The sequence below is a fragment of the Pleurodeles waltl genome, chromosome 1_2, assembly GCF_031143425.1.
Source record: "Pleurodeles waltl isolate 20211129_DDA chromosome 1_2, aPleWal1.hap1.20221129, whole genome shotgun sequence".
Classification (NCBI taxonomy): domain Eukaryota; kingdom Metazoa; phylum Chordata; class Amphibia; order Caudata; family Salamandridae; genus Pleurodeles; species Pleurodeles waltl.
This window is the reverse complement of record NC_090437.1, coordinates 873,171,155-873,190,616: the sequence shown is the minus strand read 5'-3', so window position 1 is coordinate 873,190,616 and position 19,462 is coordinate 873,171,155. Positions and strand designations below refer to the sequence as shown.

The 19,462-nt window shown below is 43.5% G+C and overlaps 1 protein-coding gene across 8 annotated transcripts in view; it reads right to left on the bottom strand.

Annotated features, from left to right (window-relative positions):
- The window catches only part of TENM3 (teneurin transmembrane protein 3), a 1,099,611-nt gene that overhangs the window by 374,131 nt on the left and 706,018 nt on the right, over window positions 1–19,462 (bottom strand). The gene's annotated exons all lie outside the window — the stretch shown is intronic.

The window sequence follows — 19,462 nt, the reverse complement described above, 5'->3', positions numbered from 1 at the left end:
ATCATTCATGGGCAGCATAGTCGAATCAGTAAAACTGCAAATTTAGTGTCCATTCCAAACGAAAATGTGCCATCTGTGAATGATAATGCCTATCACATGATGCTTCAGTTACAGTAAAAAAAATAACTAGGTTAATCACAAAAACTTTGTTGTTCTAAAAATTGGATCGTGGTGCTAAAAAGTTTAGGAAGCACTGCTCTAGAAGTACATTGATGAACTACAGTACTAAACTTGTACCCCAAGATTTCATTAGAGAACACTGGGGTATTAAAACTAAAATGAGTTTAACAGGTACTGTAGATAGAAGCATAAAATAGCTTATAGTTGGTTACCCACCAGAAAATAAACGTATTTATTTTGAACATAGGAGACACGTTTAGCAAAACAAATGTATGGTCAAGTATTGTACAACGTCAACCAAACAAAAATTCTTTAGCTGCATCACCATCATACAACATTCTTCCCTCCGCAAAGTGCTTCAACACCTCACCAGGTGTAGTAAGCGCTACACAATTACAATGCATTCAGAGGACTGACTTTTGTCTGACCCATGCCTTCCAGCTCTGGATCTGAATTGCTCGTATTGTACATGAGCCCTGTGATGGCGAGGCCATTTGTCAAGGAGAGTGGAGAAGGCTTGGGGTATTTCTTGGAATGTACAACATTTATTTGCAATCCATAGTCTAGTAACAATTATACAGTGCCCGTCTCGGCTCAAAGTACATAGCTGTGGCACATTCACCAGTAATGTGAAAAAGCTGAGCAATGTGCCTCCATCGTGCAGCAATACAGCACTTGCACTGATGCTCTGCCATGATTCATGAGGTTGGCACTTAAAAATGCATGCACCAGTCCTTGCGTCCCAGATTCATCCCTTTACAAATATTTCGTTTACATGCTTTTCTCTCTGCCACACAAGTATTTTGTTAGGATGCCTGGCCCTGGCATGGCGCTAAGCCAGCTGCAAGCACTCCCTGCGTTATTGGAATTTGTTAAAGTTACTTTCTTTCTGTCAAAAAGACAGAACCTGAAAGTTGGGTGCACTGTGAGTTCAGAATAGCAGTATAAGTGGGCGAGATGGACATTTGTAACCTTTTTTAAGATTCAAGCAGGTGTCATAAACAGTTTCCGTAATGACCCAGGCGTGACAGAGGGGTACACGCCGCACCGCAGTGTTCCAGATTGCCAATAATATATTCCTATAACATTTACAGTAGGGGCCCCGAGCACAACTACTCTGCACTTGGAAATGATATGCAAGCTATTGTCAAAGCTCCAGGAAAAGTTCACTCTTGGATTTGAAAGCAGCGTGACATATGCATCAAATGCTAAATATTCATGGCTACTGACACAAGGGCGGCAGTAGCCCTCTGATATTAAAGCAACGGTGCCAGTTCGGAGAAAGGATGCGCCCTGCTGCAGGGTTCACTGCGCCTAAAAACAGGAAGCGGATTTAAATGTGCATGTTTCAGCTTTGTGCTGATTTTAAGTATTCATCATTCACACTTTCAGGCAATTTACAACGAGGGCACAATGTACCACACGGCAGGTAGCAGTGGAGTGGCAGATTGCCAATGCTGCTGTTTCAATCTAAGAAACAAGCTCAGCAATTTTTAACGTGTAATACTTTTTTTTTTTTTTTTAAGTAAATCAGATCGAAAATGTCCTACCTTACCCAAAGACCCACAATGGGAACTGATATCCCACCTCTCCCCAAAAAGACTAGCATTTTTAAAAGTCATAGGCCATGTTCTGCATGTGGCGTCAGACAAACAATATGTGGTCGGTGCAGACCAGTTTTCATCTAATAAGATACTTTCTGATTGGATGGAAAAGATACTGAGAAGTGCATGTAGATTTACAAACTTTTGGCAGTTTATCTGCATTTCATCCTGAAGAAGAATGTCCGGGTCTAAATTCAGTACACTGGAGAATGGCGGAGTATGGAAGTGGGGTGCATATAAATGCAGCCTGTTGGGATGATGCTGATTCCAATGGCTAAGTGGCAGAAGCCAGCCCTCACCGCTTCATGCTTAGGACAGGGTAGCCGTCGAGGAGACCCTTGTCCATCAGCAGCTGGGGCCTCCTGAGCCAGGGTAATGATAGAATGATGAAGCACAAGAGGGACAAAGGGTCTTTTCATTGGTGAGCTTCCTGTTCCAACGATGAGGAAGCAGGAAAAATTGCAGGTGAAGAAAAGTTTAGATGCAGTGGTTCCGCTGTAGATGTTAAAAAAAAAAAAAAAGAAGGCGTCAAAGTCCAATGGATGCCACACACACACACAAGGCGCTTTATGTGTGACAGAAGCATGGATCTGTAGTTTAGGTCCCTGTGGTTTCATTGTTCCTTTTATGTATGTAATTTGTGCTTGTTGTAGGAAAATAAGAGGAGGGACAAGGAGGAGGGCTGGCTTTGGGAGGTCACAGGCATGCTATGCTAGTGTGAGGGGATGCAAAATGCTGAGAGGGCCACAAATCTAATCTTATGGATTGAGCATAACGTGTGGTACTCCGTCACCCTTCATATAAGAAAGCAGATTAATTTACCCATTGTGCTGCTACGAGACAGCAGTAAGTCCCCGAAGTAAACTTGTCATTTGTAAATGGACAAGAAAGGTAAGAAAGATTTATGTGAACACTGATCCTGTTGGAATACGGTTTTGAAGTGTTAAGATACACAGCAACTGTACACCAGAAAGTAGTTGTTGCCGGCAAGTAGATATTTTCTTTCTTTACTGCAACAGCTGTTTTTTAAATTTGCTTCTGTTCTCCAGATTGAACAGTGCAGAATACATTTTTTAAAACATCCACAAAGTAAAAATGTTCAACTCTATCACACTACAATATTGAAAAGCAGCAGATGCTTTGATAGACATTTATTGTGTAGGTAGTCATTTCCTGTACATGCAGTTTAGTGAGATTTCATCTTACTGTCTCATTATGTGCCCACTTCTGATAAACATATTGTAATGCAGATACATTTCCCTCTCCAGATCGTTTAACAGAAAAAAATCATATTTTTTGCAGGAGTGTTTTCGTTAGCTCGGTCATGGCACTGGTGTTAAGATGCCTTCGGACTGTTTCTTGAAAATTGATTGTGGAGTTCAGGTGCTTGGACTGTCTGGTGGGAAAACCTTCACATTTAGGATTAAAAAGGCATTTAAGAAGGTCACAGTGAACAGACACTCACTGGTAAAAACACACATTCCATGACGTTGGGGGTACAGGGTTGGGGTAGACTGGTACTTCAAAAACTAAAATGACCACAGTGATATATGACCAAGCAGGAGCACTCACATAACTACAGGTTAACCGGGGGAGAACAGCTCAACGACTGCAGATGTATGTGATGCCCAGTGGGTTCAATCCTATGAAGAAGGCAGTGAAATGCTTGGAGGAGACTGAAGAGCGAGAGGATGTAAAAAGATCCCTGATGGCTCTATGCTTGGGCCACCAGTGCAACTTGGTTTAATTTCAAACATATTTCAGATGCCTGCAAAGAAAATGAAATGACCAGTTGAAGGCCCCACTTGTTTATCTCTTGGACACAGATAGGAATGCACGTCTCAAGGAAGTACTGACAATCAGACTAGGGGGAGGAAAACGTTAATCCAAGAATCATTTATATTGTACAGAAATGGACTGGCCCTACAGGCGACCAAGGCTCGATATAGTCTTACATCACAATTTAAGCAACTGGATCAGGCATAGTTTTGAGTCCTACACTACCAGTAAACAACACTAAATGTTTATTCAAATGCAAGCGAACAGCACAATTTAAATCCATATTTTGACAAGCATCCTCAAAAGCCTCTTCGAGGAACAAACCATCTGAGTCAGGCAGATTCTCAAATGGAATGTAGGTTGTTGATCACTAAAAACACTAAGACGTTCCAAATGACAGTCACCATTGAGGACTGAGGAGGGAGCTGGCCTTTTTGGCACAAAGAATACCTTATATTTGTTGAATTAAGAGTATTTTCAGAGGACCCACAAATGATTCATTTGTTATTGTGTTTTTGTCTGTCAGCACACCCTCAAGGCTTTGATGGTCCCAAAGATAGCATGGGCCTGGCACGTGTTGCCCTCTGTTAGATCTGCTGAACACACTATCAAGTGATTCTCTATGGATCAGAGGGTGATGTTTTATTCAAATCCAAACATTTCCATCACAAGGGTACCCTTCTATCTTACCCAAGTTCATAAAGGTGCAAAATCACTGCAGTTCCTAATATAAGGCCTGCCCTTTGCAAGTCTTGTACAAAATCAAAACATCACGAGTCCATTGTGTTGTACAGAGAGGGCGACGGTTTTGACAATTCTAAAAACATAAAAAGGTAGAGGGCATAACAAATTAGGGAATCCAAAATCCTTTAACAAAGAAAGGCCTTTAAAAATTCAAGAAAGAAAAACTAAAAGTTGAAATGAAAAGTTGTAGCTAAATTGTATGCATATTTAGCAATGTTTTGTGTCTAGGACAAATACCAGGCACATATTGGTCCACTATTGACATTCACTGCATATTTTGGATTTATCAGGTATCTCTTAGGGTTATTACCGTTTGTACCCTTTCTGTCGTGACATTAACAATTTTATGGGAATAGACAAGTGTGAATAGGGAAATGGTTAACAGGAGAATACATTGTGCTGAAAAGAAATACCGTGCAGGGTAATTAACAAACCTTACAAGGAAGCATTTGTGGATGCAGCCAACAATCACCCTCAGTGGAGAGCTGGACACTTGGAGTGTGCTAAAGTATATGCGGACACTAAATGTTAAAAACAAACGAGATAGTCAGACCGCTATGATCATCATAGTATCCAGCTCATTCCCAGGTTTTTTGTGGTTTGGTACTGAGAAGGAGTGTCTTCCAGTCTACCCCGGCCCTTGCCTGTTTTTTAGGACATTACAATCCACTCAGCCTAGAATTTGTTAATTTTCTGTGGAGTTGCTCTTGTAGTCGCACCAATGTTTTTAGGTTGAGCACAGCAGCGTGCAAGCGCTGCTTTTCCGACCTGTTGTTATCCATCGGTGGACTTTAACCACGCCACCTCACACTCATCACTTTAACTCATTCCTGGGCTTGTCTTTCAAAAATCCCTTGATGTCATGGTACATGCTCTATGTTTGTCCTGCCTTGAGGCTCTTTTGTTATGCCTTGCAGACCGACCCTGTTACATGGATTATTGCATGATTGCTGATATACTTTAGCGAGGGTGAACTACTTTTTCCTTTTGTCTCTCCACTTAGCACTCTATGTCAGCCATGGCGCTAACAGTGTAAACTCGATCAACGGTATTGGAGGCTCGTCACACTGTTACCTAAATTAAGTAATTTCTATTTTGCTTGTACCTCTGCCCTTCGCACTTCACAGCTTTGAAAAATCCCTTTTTGAAGAAACTTGAAATGGTGACCACGTCTTTCAGCGTGAGTCCCAGGGGGATTAAAGATGAGGAGCTCTAGCAAAACTAATATTGGTGGCCACCGCTTACTGGAAATGGCTACTACAGAATACTGGGCTAAAAGAAGCATAGTGTCCTGTCGGTGGCTACTGCACCCTTCAAGGAGTGGGCATACAGGGGGGGAATAGAAATGTTTAATGTGACGGTCACGCACAGAGGCAGCCCAAGTTTTTTCGGGGGCAGTACAGTCACATATACGGCAGCTCTTGATTACCACACTGTGCCTCAGTTGCTGCTGCGCCCACCACCATGGAGGTTCACTTGAGGTTTTTGACACGTAGGTCAGATGTGACGGTGATGCGCATTAGCGTGGGTTTGAAAGTCACTTGATGATAAACTCAGTTACACCCTGGGCTTAATTAGTGCAGGGCTGTCAGTGGATGGATCCCTTCCAGACGAAGAATCCCTTCAGAAGCTATGGACCCTTGTTGAGTAGCCTACGCATCCGCAACATCGGACTTTAACATCTATCTTCTCGTGAACAGTCCTTGGTGATCTCTCAGCATCACACAAACTGCTAATGGACAGACACCCTAATGACCGGTCTACCTCATGCCATAAGATGAACTGTTCCTTGCAAATGTCAGTGCCACTGGCGAGATGGACCAGTTAACGCCACCCGAGACTGTAAGCTGTGTCCTCTTGACAAAAGTGAATTCCAGCCAAACATCCTGTGATGCAGCTGTTGGAACAGTTGTTTACTTTTGTTTATGTTTTATCCGGATGCAACATGTGTAGCTGGGTGGGCTTTTTGACATTTATTTTTTAAGTAACAACGAAACAGTCATTTTATTGTAAATATTGTAGTAAAATTGGATTACGAAATATAATGTTGTATTATTGTACAATGTGATGGTCAAGCAAAACTAGTGCTGTTTGAAAAAGTAGAAGTAGAAAAACGCATGTCCCGTTAAAAGCACAGTAGTGTAAAGCTTGATTATTTTTCTTCTACTGTGTACATCAAAAAACTATTCACAAGAACAAAAAAGGCTCTGCTTCCTCATCATAATAACTTAAGGTACTAATAGAAAATAAAAAGAAAGCAATTACATCCAGACCTTTACTTCCTCGTGAGACAACATGCAGTTTGCATAATGCTAATCAAACGCTATCGATAAAAGAACCATTCTGGAGAGAGTAAAAGTTTTAGTCAAATGTCGGGATAAGTGTTGTTTTCTGACATATGTTCAAGAATTGAGACAGAGTTGCTGACGAATTTACTGCTTTACATATGGGTTGTGGCACGAACTCCCTGTTCTGTGGCTAGTGCTGGCAGGGCAGAGTAGAGTAGGAGAATGTTTGCCCAACTCCCAGAAATTGAGCGCAACATGAAAAGCCAGTGTCTATTCTGACACATTGCCTGTGGTTCTGGATGAATATTCAGACATGAACCTCTCTAGGCAGCCACAATGGACCCATCATTGGATTAGAGTTATCCTTATTCATAAACACATGGACTGTTGGCCGATTAGCATATGCCAAGTCAATAAACACGCAAATATAACCAGCAAAATGGTGCCATAAGGACTTTTAGACATGCCACTATTCAACGTAGCTAAAAGTGGACCGAAGTCCTTGATTTAAACTATTACTTTATTTGAAAATATGAAGAGTAAGTGAGTTAAACCTAACAATAAAATATTTCAATGGACACGGTTTAAAGTTGGCCTGAATGCCAAGATCAAGTAAACAAATATTTCCTACCGTGGACCCGTCCACCGCCTTTGGAAGAAAATCACTAGACAAGTCCATAAGACTAACCTTGCACATGCCAACCCAGTCTACCCCTTGATTCGCAGAAGAAACCTGCCTGATTTATGAAGGGTATTGCTCTGTTTTAGGAAAATCTTGGGACAGTCCTAATTCTCAAAAGACCACCATAGGTCAGGGAAAATCCATTGCAAATCAGTACAAACAGCTAAGATTGTCTAAAGCGAGGAAAGACACTCAAGATTGTCTTCAACCTGGGCAAAACATTTCATAAAGTCAGTTCTCTTCTGTTAGCTCAAATATATTTAAGAGTATTTAAAGACTGTATTTCTGCTTTGTGAATCGAGCCTACTGTGATTAGCAATTTATAAGCAAGGCCACTGGAATTATGAGATTGTGCGGCCGCAGTGATTTTCACATAATTATAAATTTGCCGCATTTGCCACCTAATCCATCATCTGCCACATAATCTGCAGATTCTAACAAAAAAAATGTTGTTTATAGCTCAAATAGTACATATTTTACTAAAAATGCATGACACATGAGTTGTCGAGCAGTGGAACCCTTTGCAAAGGTTGACTAGTTACATTTGTGTCACCTATTGCAATATTTGGGTGATAAACCGTTACTAATGAGGTGCAACCAAAGCTCATGCAGTGTTAATTAGCTTGAATGTGTCAAAACAATGAAGTAATACTATCAAAAAAATGTGCCTCATTATGCTGCATAATTTGCCGTTTCTTGCAACATAATTTACTCAACCGTGGCGCATAATTTGGCCCTCCCCTAATTCCAGTGGCCCTGTTTATACGGGGCTGGCAGCTTGTTAGATCAGCGGCAATGGTATTCCTATTTTATCCATACACGTTCACTAATGTTAGTAAAATATTTCTTACGTTTTTAATATCTAAGGGCCATATGTACGAACACTTTTTCCCATAGACACAGAATGGGTAAAAACCTTTGCTACAGCTGGCCCTAAGTCTTTTATTCAGTCTCTTTCTAGAGGAATGCAGCTCAAAAAGGGCCCACAAACATGGAAGCAACACTAAACACACAAGCATCAAGGGACTTGTGCCTAATCCATTTCACTCCAGCTAAATACCCCGGCAGCATTCTTCACAGTGTCGGTGCACTGTCCACCTTTCCTTAATTATATTCAGCATTGCCGGGTTCTGCTTCAGTCGATGGATGCAGCTTAAAGACAACCTGGTTAAAATACAGACGTGGTTTGCAGTTATTCCGCTGAGTTTTAGTTCTTCCCTCTACACTCGGTAGCAGCAGTGAAGGATGTTGTTTTTATTATTACCCATAAACCACTTCAGCATAGCAGTGATCTATTACTCGGCTCTCTCTGACAAAACATTTTTCTTAACTAATTGTAAAAAGTTTTCAGATGGGAGTCAAACCCCCGTTCCTTATGACAAGGCTTATGCTTAGCGCTGATTAATTACAATTAAATGCAACCTGGTGGAAGCAGAAACAACAGAGCCTCGGTCATCTGTAACACTTGACAGCTTCTACATAACAAAACTGGGTTGCTGCAAATCATGCACAACTGGAAAGGAAAATAAAATACGTGCTCTCTGCAACCACATCCTTGGCTCTGTTGAAAGAAAATTCTGTTTCTGTCATTAGCCCTGCAGCCCAGTCACAGGAGGCTCAGAAAACGGTATGGGTTGAAGCAGCAGAGAAAATAATATGGGTTAATAATCTCACCTAACAAGCATGTGCTCACTCAAACCGAGAACAATTTAACAAATACAGGCGCTGCTCCTTTAAGAAACCAAAAGTTTCATCTGCGAAAAAATAGTCATATGAGGTCCAAGGGCTGTGTGGTTTTTGAGGAAGTTACACAAGATTATGCCTTTAAATCTGGAAATAGAAACGGGTGAAATTGGTGCTACAGCCAGAATGTATCTAAAAATACGAAATGTCGCTATATCCCACTCAAACATCACCAGTGATGTCCAGTAAAGTGTAAATCAGTCTACTGTACTCATTTAGTATCTCGACAATGAAAGTGGGATTCACGTTTTTGAATGCTGGTAGTAACCTTCCTTGTACAGTGCATTCTGTTTGGGCCAATTTATGAGACTGTCTTTCCTTTATAATGGACACATGCTTCTTATATCTGTGACCCTTGAATAGCAGACCATGTAAGCAAAAACGTGAAAGTTGCAGTTGGTTACGCGGAAGTTGATATTGTTTAAGACGTTATTTCAAGAATCCTTTTTTAAAGCAAAGATGACGGCAATTCTACCCCAAGAATGCCAGTGTGGAACAGGACTCATCATTCTCTTTATTGAGGGGAGGAGTAGGAGGTTCATGCTTAGCAATGCCTGCTGATATAAATCACAAGGAAGGGCAGATGTTCAGGGTATATTGGCTCACAAGCAGCAGAGGAACTACAACATTCACACTCAGCAGTCACCCCTCTTTCAAAACTCATCAATAATAATGAACTGAGAATCATCACGTTCAGATTATAACAAACCATCTGGCGAGTTCCACGGGAAAGCCCTTGTTGCCATTGTTCCACTTTTCAATACTCACATCCTTGAAATAATAAGACACCACAACCCACTACTATGCTGATAGCGAGCAACTGTACTTTCGTGCAATCAGCAGGCACGGCCAATATCATTCAAGTCCTACCACCTACCAAATCACTCTACAGTAAAACCATTAGGCAAACTGTAACAGAGTTTGGGTGTCATCTTGTAATCCACAATTATGTGCATTGTGCAGACTGTAGCAATGGTCACCTTGAGCAATCAGAACCTATGCCTCCACAGAAAACTGCTGACATCCTCTCTAAATATAGATTATTTTTTCAGGCGGATCTACTACTAAATGCAGACTGGTCTGGTCACCACAAACTCCCTCACCTTTCACCATCAGTAACATTACATTGTGTTTTCTAGTAATCCAAACTTAAGTTCAACAAAAAATACAGTGACAGGAAATAAACCACAATAATCCATTTCATCTAAGTCAAGGAACCCTAACTAGATAGCAGAAAACCCGAGAATCACAAAAATCTAAAAAAGCTTCCTCTGTTATTAAGCGGTAAAATTATAGCTCTGAATGTCTCCTAACCAAAGTCTACACCACTCTCCTTCAACATCAATGAAGGTGGTACTTTGCAGTTCAGAGCCCACGGCTCAAGGTGGTCATTAGTGTCAATTTAGTAGCAGAAAACATCCAACAAACGTTCAGGAAAAGGACACAAACTCACTGCTTTCCACCCCAGCTAAAAGCTTTCCACTTGACCCTAGAAATGTCTACTGGTGGTTCACTTTTTAGGGCAATTTATTGATCTCATCATTCACAGGATTAGCAAGTGCTTGGGAACCTTTTAGGGTGGGTGACAATTTCCCTTCCATCCACAGATAAACAAAAGTCAATGAATGCTGTCCCTGATGTGAAGACACTGTAGAGAAGAATGATTGGAAGACTGAGGTCTTCCCACCAGTAAGTAAAGCCAACAGACGACGTGGAATAAAGAGTGCTGCAATTAATAATGTATTATTGTATCTAACGTAAGCTTGTGACAGAGTTTTGATGAGATCTAGTGGCACAATTGGAGACTGACAACAAAAGGGCTCCGCTCTGAGGTTTAGTTCTCATCAGTAAAACGCTCTATTACTAGACCGTACTAAACTTTGGTGGAGGGGCTCTGTTCTCAGTGAGGTTAAGGACTTCACTGTGGGGAGGAGTCATGCACACTTTTTACCCCAACTCATTAAGTTAGGTCTTAGTTGGTTAACTACAACAAACAAAGCCCCTAGCAAATGTGGCATGCCAGATAACTAAAGTGCTGGCCGGAAGAGCTACTTTTGAAGCCCAGCAGTTAAAATCTGGCGATGCTCATCTCACACACTGAAATCTTTTGAAGTAGATCAAACACTACCCAATTACTAGAGCTTAATTGCCTTTCTGAATTACAGCATAACATGTTTTAGCTCTGGATCAATGTTCTACGAGGAATGTGTATTAAAACATCAAAACCTTATTTTCCATGTTGAAACTACATGTTCTTCATATGAACTAGAATTGTTTTATTTTTTTTCACACCCACCATTGGAAAAGGACAGATATTTAAAAAATGCTTATGATAACAGTTTTATGGCACTTCAGCCATTTCTAAGAGTTATCAAAAAGTGATCCTAATATTCAGTTTGATGGTAGTCGATTAATCGATATCAAAATGATAGAAGTCTGAACTGTCCTTACCAGGATTTCAGGATTTAAACTTATAGATCACATCAGATGTCAGTGGTGTGTGGTAAGGTACTGAGCGATCATGATCCTTCCACCATTCATCGACCGACAAGGATCAAGCAACTTCAAAATATATAGAGGGCACCGAATGTACAGAACTATGGATTGGTGGTGAAGATGTAGAGGAAGGTGCGATAACTCCAGACTCATACTACGTAGAGACATTCAAATTTCTGACATATAGGAGAACAGTTAAGCAAATCCCAGGCATGGCATGATTGTGGCACAAAGTGCTATACACTGAGATTTTTATGGTGGGATTATTCTGCGGGAAGTGGTAGGTGGTGAAAGCCTGAGTAACAGGAGACCCCTTTGCGACTGGCCTGTAGGAGCAAAAACAGTAATGGGGTGAGGAAGAACAGCCATGGTGGCTGGTGGCAGTGGGTAGATAGGTGTCTCTGTGTTAAGGGAAGCCAAGTGGAAGAATGGATGAACTTGACGGTTCCCACCAGTCACTGCAGGGAATACAGTGTCAGAGCACACAAAACACATTGACAAACCAATGCAAAGCTGCCACGGTGACCCTGGCAAACATGTAAGCGTGCCAGCCAGATGCACCATTCAAGACGAGATGAATGTTACTTGCGGTGTAACTAGAAAGTGCCGACCGTGCTAAGCGCTGCAGACTTGCTTGATGCACACAAGCAGGTGGGAAAGTAGCCGACGGAGACACAGCATCATTTCATCTGCAGACCAACCTGATAAAACGACCTCCCAAGGGGGCAAAGATGAGTGCAGTAAAGCACTGCGACACCTCATTCCTCAATCAGCAAGGCCTCCCTCCCCGCACATATTAATACGTTAGCACTGGCGCAGCAGCCAAAGAATTACGAGACAACCGCCCATAACACACCATTATACACTTGTTAAAACAAACATTATTCCCAATACCGAAATTGAGGATGGCAGGTCTCTCCTCTTAATTGCTCAAAAAAAGCATCTGAAAAGTAGCAGAACAGCAGCTCTCCTGGAAAGAGACTAAACATCAACATTAAAAGACCCTTAAAAGCAAATATGGAGCGGTCAGCCGGCCTGGACGCGTTTAATATTTCATGGCAAGATATATCCGTACTCATTAATCAATACGCGAAACAAACCGGTGAAGACAACAGCAAAAAAAAAAAAAAAAAAATACAAGTCATCATCAGAAAGCCTGTATCTGCTTTCAGCTAAGCAGAGATTCCTAGTTTAGGAGAAGACGGGAGATTGCAGCTGGAGACACAAACAGATCAAGCGAGCTGACAGGGACAAGCTGGTGACACGTCCAGAAGAAACAACATACCCCCCACCTTTTGGAGGCGAAAAAGCAAACCAAGAGGTGGCCACACGAAAACGGCAAATGGTCCGCGAGGTCGCTGTGCTGCTGAAGTACTCAGTGGCGTCGTAATCTCTTAACTACTTTTGCAAGGTGGACCTCGTCGGTCCTCGCCAAATGGGCTTCTTTAATTAGCTCGGGGACCCGGCTAACTCTGCCCCTCTCCACCCCCCCAAGGGGGCTCCTCCAATCAAATACATTAACTGGGAGATGAACTCTCACGCTGTCGCCAGGTGTCGTTGGCGTAGCGGGTCCCATATGTGTTAAATGAAACTGGTAAACATCAGCGACTCCCAGTGAAAGGGGCCTTGTCACGTGACACCGTGATTTTCGCTAAGACAACGGGTACATCTGTCTCAGTCAGAGCCAGACACCTGTGCTTTTTCGAAACAGAAATAAATTAGCTATTTAAACAGAAATGCGGTTTTCATTTTTCATCCGGATCATCCATAACCTACTTGGTAGTACGTTTTGTTTCGTCAATTGTCGCTCTGGTGACCAGTCAGAAGGGACTATTGGTCAAACTCGACAACTGTTATTTCTAGCATGTAATATACTTCCTCTTACAGCCAAAGCATGAGAAGGAAACGTGAGGAAATAACATTGGATGCCTCGTGCTCATTGGTAGTAATGGAGTCCATATTGCAGAGTAGGATGGTTCTAGAATACAGTTTAAATGCATCATCAAACACGACGCCTTTCCTTTTTCTCACGGATGCCTTGACTTTTCATACACACTAATGTCGATTTGAAGATAGTTGTTGATTAATTTTCCTCCGCTAGAGGCGTCTGACCTTTGTACTTCCTGGGCACTGCAGCTATGGAGAGCACTGTCTTGAACCCGGAAACACATTCTCAGACAAAGGGAAGACTGCAGTTAAAGCTTGGCGAAGAATTTATGGTGACGTGCAACTTACGTCTATTACCACTGCTGCTTTAACTGTAATTAAAAATGCCAGGTATCATATTTTATTTAAAAACGCTTTGAGGAACGTTAAGTCGTGCCGCTACCTTAAAATGGTTTACGTGCTCCATAATCAAATATTAATGACGTTAATTAATAACTGCATTTTCTATGAAATAGACATTTCTCCATCAGTATGTTGTGCATCCATCAGTATGTTGTGCAAACAACGCTCGTCCACATCCCAGCGACTGAGCTGTGGTGGATGGTGTTTTTGTGCAGCATCTACCACAGCATTTGTTTGTGCAGGTGTAAAGCTTACTTATAGAATATACACCCTGGACTACGTTGTGCCTTCATAAAATCGCACTGTAAACTACAAACATTCTTCGGTGATGAAGATACTTCCACGCACACGGGTTGATTGTCAACGCAACAATACTAGAAACAGTTAAATTCCAAAAAGCCAAACACGGTTTTGCATGTTTAAATTCAGTTTAACTATAGAAACTGAAAAGGCCTAGTCGCCCTTTTTGTATTTAACCTTGCTCAGGACAGCTAAATTATTAAAAATACGGAGCTAGGGATGGAGCTAGTCTTAGCCAGGGCAAGACGATCCTTGAAATTAAGCAGATGCGCGATTGTAATGCCCTATCAAGATGTCTCTGTTTGCAGAATACAAGATCCTTTGAAATTGTATAAAAAAGGTTAAAAGGAGGTTTCTGGCCCAGCTTCAACAAGACAGCGAGAACAAGAGAACGTGGCGCTAGACTGTAAAAAGTGCTTTATCCCCACGCAGTCTTCGACGTCCAACACATTACACCCATAACTCGCACGCAGACGAACATGTATCCAAGCACCTAACCCAGCAATACAGGCTAAAAGATAAATTACTCTTTATTTCTCGCGCACCTCTCCAAAATGCAGCTCACTCTTTTTTTCCCCACTGTCCTAAAACTGCTCTGCATTTAAAAGTGTTGATAGCATATAGAGCAGCCATCGTGGCGCTACAGTAATAATAAATAAAAAACTTTTTAAGGTGTTCTCGTCTATACTCATAGCTCTGTCTTGATTAACAAAAAGTGGTGCCAACTCAAGGACATTTTGTGAAAAAAAGATATATATATTTAAGAAATTTACGAAATCAGTAGTTTCTGAAAGCAGTGGAGTGTGCTGTCCCACTGTATTAACATGCTTCGACATGTTGAAACCACTTTGCAGTACATCCCAAGTGCAGCTATTAGACGGTAGAAGAAGGGCGCGCATTCGCTGTAGAGCCCGTCGCTCTCTTCCATCGCGGACCTGGAACTGCGCAGATATAAAGTCTACTTGTGGGGCTATTAAAGCTGAATGTACACGGGGAGGATGATACACGAAAGGCAGCAGAACATGCCCCACCCCCAACCCAAAAACAGTTGCAGCCATATCGTAGGCCGTTTGGCGCAGAGAACAAGGGTCTAACCCCCACATTTCCACTTGATAACGCTGTAACCAAGTGCTATCCTCCGTTTTAGACACTTTACAGATGTCGCCCAAGTCGGAGCACTTAAAATACGCTCAGCGCCAGAATCAACTGCTAAATTTACAATAAAGTGCCTTTAACGCCACTTTGGCAAAACACTTGCAAACGTCAAGACTGTCGCATTAGGCGCTATGGAAAAACAAAGATTTTCATAACTAAAAATATCAGGTGGTAGCTAGGTATAGGTGCCTACCAAAAATGAATGTGTCCTTGTGTAATGTAACTGGTGCTCACGTAAAGCGCTCCAATACCTTTGGGTTGAGTTCGCTCCACATAAAACCGGAAAAGATATATAATGAAGCAAGGCTCAACACAGAGGCCTATATCTCCCCCAAGAAATAAGATGCAGCCGGCACGCGGCCCCTCGTACTTTGCTTACATATCCTCACCAATGCCTGTGGGTGGAAGAGGGAGGAGGGCCAACCAGAGCAAAGGGCTGTGACGTCAGAGATCCATCTCACGTACGAGCTGCAATGACATATCCCTTCTAACAGCTGTAAAAGCATCACTTGATACCACTCCGCCTGCTACGAAAACAACACCCTCACTCCGGATGCAGTGTTCTATCCCATTCTTAAACACCCTGTCATTTCTTGAAAGGGCAAAACGGCAGGGGGCGTATCCCTGCGGACTACTTTTATAAGCAGTCAAAGGGTACCTATGTCGATGGCAGCTGAGGGCAGGGATAAGAGGAAGTCCCAGTGCAGGGTTAATAGGCCCTGTTATAGCTAGACTCCATCGCATATGAATAATATTATTGTTTTTCGTGGATGAAACTCCGAGCTATGGCGGTGGTAAATACAGACACTCACACACCACTGCTGCAGGTGCGTTTACCCGCCAAGACGGCTTTCCAGCAACAAGTACAATTTCTGGTGCATTTCGAGCGAGCTCATTAGTTCTTGGAGGGGCAGCATAGAACATTTAAAAAAACTTGGGTTACAGGGTTGGTTGTGAACTTGTAACTAAAGGTAAGAGATGCAGGGCAGGCTCCAAAGTGGGGGCTCCAATTTTCAGAGCCTTTATCCCTTAATTGCTGGTCGCCGATGAAAACGAGCCTCTCTCACCGAAGCCCACATTGTTCCCGCTCTTGTGAACCGTTTGAAATGCACTTTAGTACATTCACGGGTGCGGCGGCGGGCAGGGCCTTTAATTTGGATCATTTTATGTTACTTTGGTATAGTGCCGGGCGCCTAGCAACGCTTTTGTTGTGGACCACTTAAAAGAACGAGTACCTGGGACACGGCATTTTAATCCGCCTCATGGCATTAATTTTCATGAGCCTCCTATTTATACAGCCACTCATTTGACTACTTAAGAAACGCATCTCCTGCTAAGTGTAAAGTGCAGATCAGACGCCCTTGCCCTGTTGGAGGCAAAAAAAGAGTGTTAAGGAACCTGTCGGCAAATGACGGTCACATTAAAACGGAAAAAAGGCGATATGTGCGTCATTGTTTAGGAAGGTCTTGTGTGCAGACTCCGCTGCACAAACACCCACGTGCATAAACACTCGCGAGACTAGCACAGGTCCCGTCCTTCTGGGCTTGCCTGTCGGAAGAGAAACGAGCAAGATGGAACCCGAGACCACGCATCACCCCGTGGGAGACACAGAGGGGCTATGCTGGGTGCCAGGAGAAAAGAGTAATGATCAAACAGGAGGCCACTGAGATAAGGGGCGAATGTGAGCTAGAAGGCAGGAGGGGAGAAAGACGAGGCAAAGCAGTAGAGAAAAGGAGGGAAAGAAGAAGAGAGCACGGAGATGAGTTAGGGAAGGGAGATGGCGAAAGAGGGATGTTAAAATTGGGGGAGAGTTGAAGAAGAGCCGGGAGGAGGGTTTAATCAAGAAAGAAGATAGGGAAGGAAATGGGATTGTGGGGAAGGTCAGAAGAGAGCGATGAAAGCAAAGGGAGCGAAAGCAAAGACAGGATGGACTCTAGGGAGACAGGAATGAGGGGATTATAGGAGAGGAGGAGGAAGAGAGGAGAGAAGTGAGGGTGAAGGGAAATGTCTGCTTTGGTGCAGTGAATTAAACGTTTCTTGGAAGGTGACCTCTTTATGCGCACTGTTTCTCTCTTCAGGATGACTCATGTTACAACTTCACCTGGGCACTTGACAGCCATACTGTGCCTTGGAAGAAAACAAGCCAACCTTGGCAAGCGTGACCATCGAGTTGTCACTTCTTTTTTTAAAAGGAAAAAAAAAACAGAAATGCATCCGAGCCAGAATCGTTTGTCGCGCGCTGCCCGTCACTGGATGCGGTTATATGGCCCAGCACACAGCTCAATGCCAGTGCTGTGAGAATGTTTCCTCTTGGCCTGCCCTCCCTCCAAGAAGCCCCCAGTAGTGGTTATGGTACCATGGGCCAGGCTTCCCTTGCACAACAATACAAACTCGATGCACCAGTTGACACAAACTCGATGCACTGGAGGACGCAAACTTGATTCACGGGTTGATACAAACTCCATACCCGAGGAGACAAACTCGATGCGCCTGTTGAACCAAGCTCGACGCGAAGGTTGCTACAGACTCTATTCCCACGTTGATACAAGCTCGATGCACCGGTTGATACAAGTTCGAAGAGCTGATTGATTTAAGTTATTTAAATCAGTCGCAAGCTCGAGACTTCGACTGACAAGTAATATGTCTAAATGGACACACGCTCAATACACTAGTTGACATAACTTCGATGCACCAGTCGGCACAAGCTCGAGATTCCGGCGATACAAGTTATATGAATCAGTTGCCACAAGCTTGATGCTCTAGTCGCCATAAGCGCGGCGCAGTATTTGTGTCCACACGCACAGGGGGTTTTAAGGTATTCACTAAAAAGAAGTCACTCTTGAAAATAAATGACCTTCAGACAGCTTGCCGGCTGTTGCTGCTGCCGCAATAAATCAGAATGAGAAGCAGCAACATCCCTCTGTAACTGCCCTGGTTTCAGCTCTAAATGCGCCCGAGAGCTGCCCAGTGCGGCCTCGGATACCTGCACTCTCTCGCCCGCACCCGGCTAATCGTTAAAGTAAACATCTCGCACACGTAGTTTATAAACAGCCCCATCCACGCACAGACAAGATAACTCGAGGTAACCCGGGTCAGACACACGTACAGATGGGATCTGTCTGCCGGCACTGTGTTCAAGAGCGCGCGGCTGTCTGGCGGACACACGCTTCCTCCCACCCTTAACCAAGTGCGGCCACACACTAGGGAATATGAAACAACACGGTTCCACCGCGGCTCGAAGTAGCCTGTGCAGACAGCCAATGAAGCTGCAAGCCGCCGAGGAAGAGACAACATTTAAAAGGCTGTCTCGTTAGAGGTATCCTCCGTAGGTGGTTCTGTGAAGTGGATCTGAAAGCGCTTTAATGATCATTACACACAGGGCTGCGCACAGCTCCTATTTGTAAGTTGGGGGAACAAAAGGTTTATTTTAGAACCGAAATGCTTGGCTCGCACAACCCCAGACACGAATCTGCTTTCAATTACGGCGAGCATTTCCACTTTCAAGCGAGGGGATCGGATCTTCTGGCGCAGCCTCTCAGGGCGATGCCTCCGATTATGGGAAGAGTGGGGAATGCAGGGTCCTTTCTGGCAGAGGTGGTGGGCGTCCTGCGCCTGACAGTGGGACGTCAACTACCGCCACTCGAGGGGTGAAGGGGGTATGAAGGCGGGGGAGGTCTGACGGGCCCTGACACACCACATACCATGGTCTCCAGGCGTTAGTGTAATGTAGCCTCCTGCACCACAAGGGGGCGGGGGCACCAACCTTTCAGAGTTGCCCCATTCTCTCCAAGGCCTAGGAGTATCTGTGAGATTTGGGAGACTCAGGAGCCCCTCATCACATTGTGCAGGGGGAACCCCATTATTTTACCCTACGCCAGTGGCTTCACCCGTCACACATAACTGCGACCCCGGACCCCCGATATTCTCACATACACGAGGGAAAAATGAAAAAAGCATCGCCACTTGCGGTGGCACATTCCTCAGCCGTACCGGCACCGGTTCATTATACCAGCTCTGGCATTCTGCGCATGAATGAACGGTTCGTGCATCTCCCTGTCAAGAGCAGCCTGTGCATATAAATCATTTAATCAGCAACTACACCGCACCTTACACAAGCATTTTTTTAACCAACCTTTCAACCATTTTTGAGACGAAACAACTGAAAAACGAATTATTTTCTCTTAACCATTTTATTTGGTAACTTCGCACCAGCAGGAGTAAGGCTAGACGTCTAATGCACGGTCCGATGCCTCCCTGCGCGC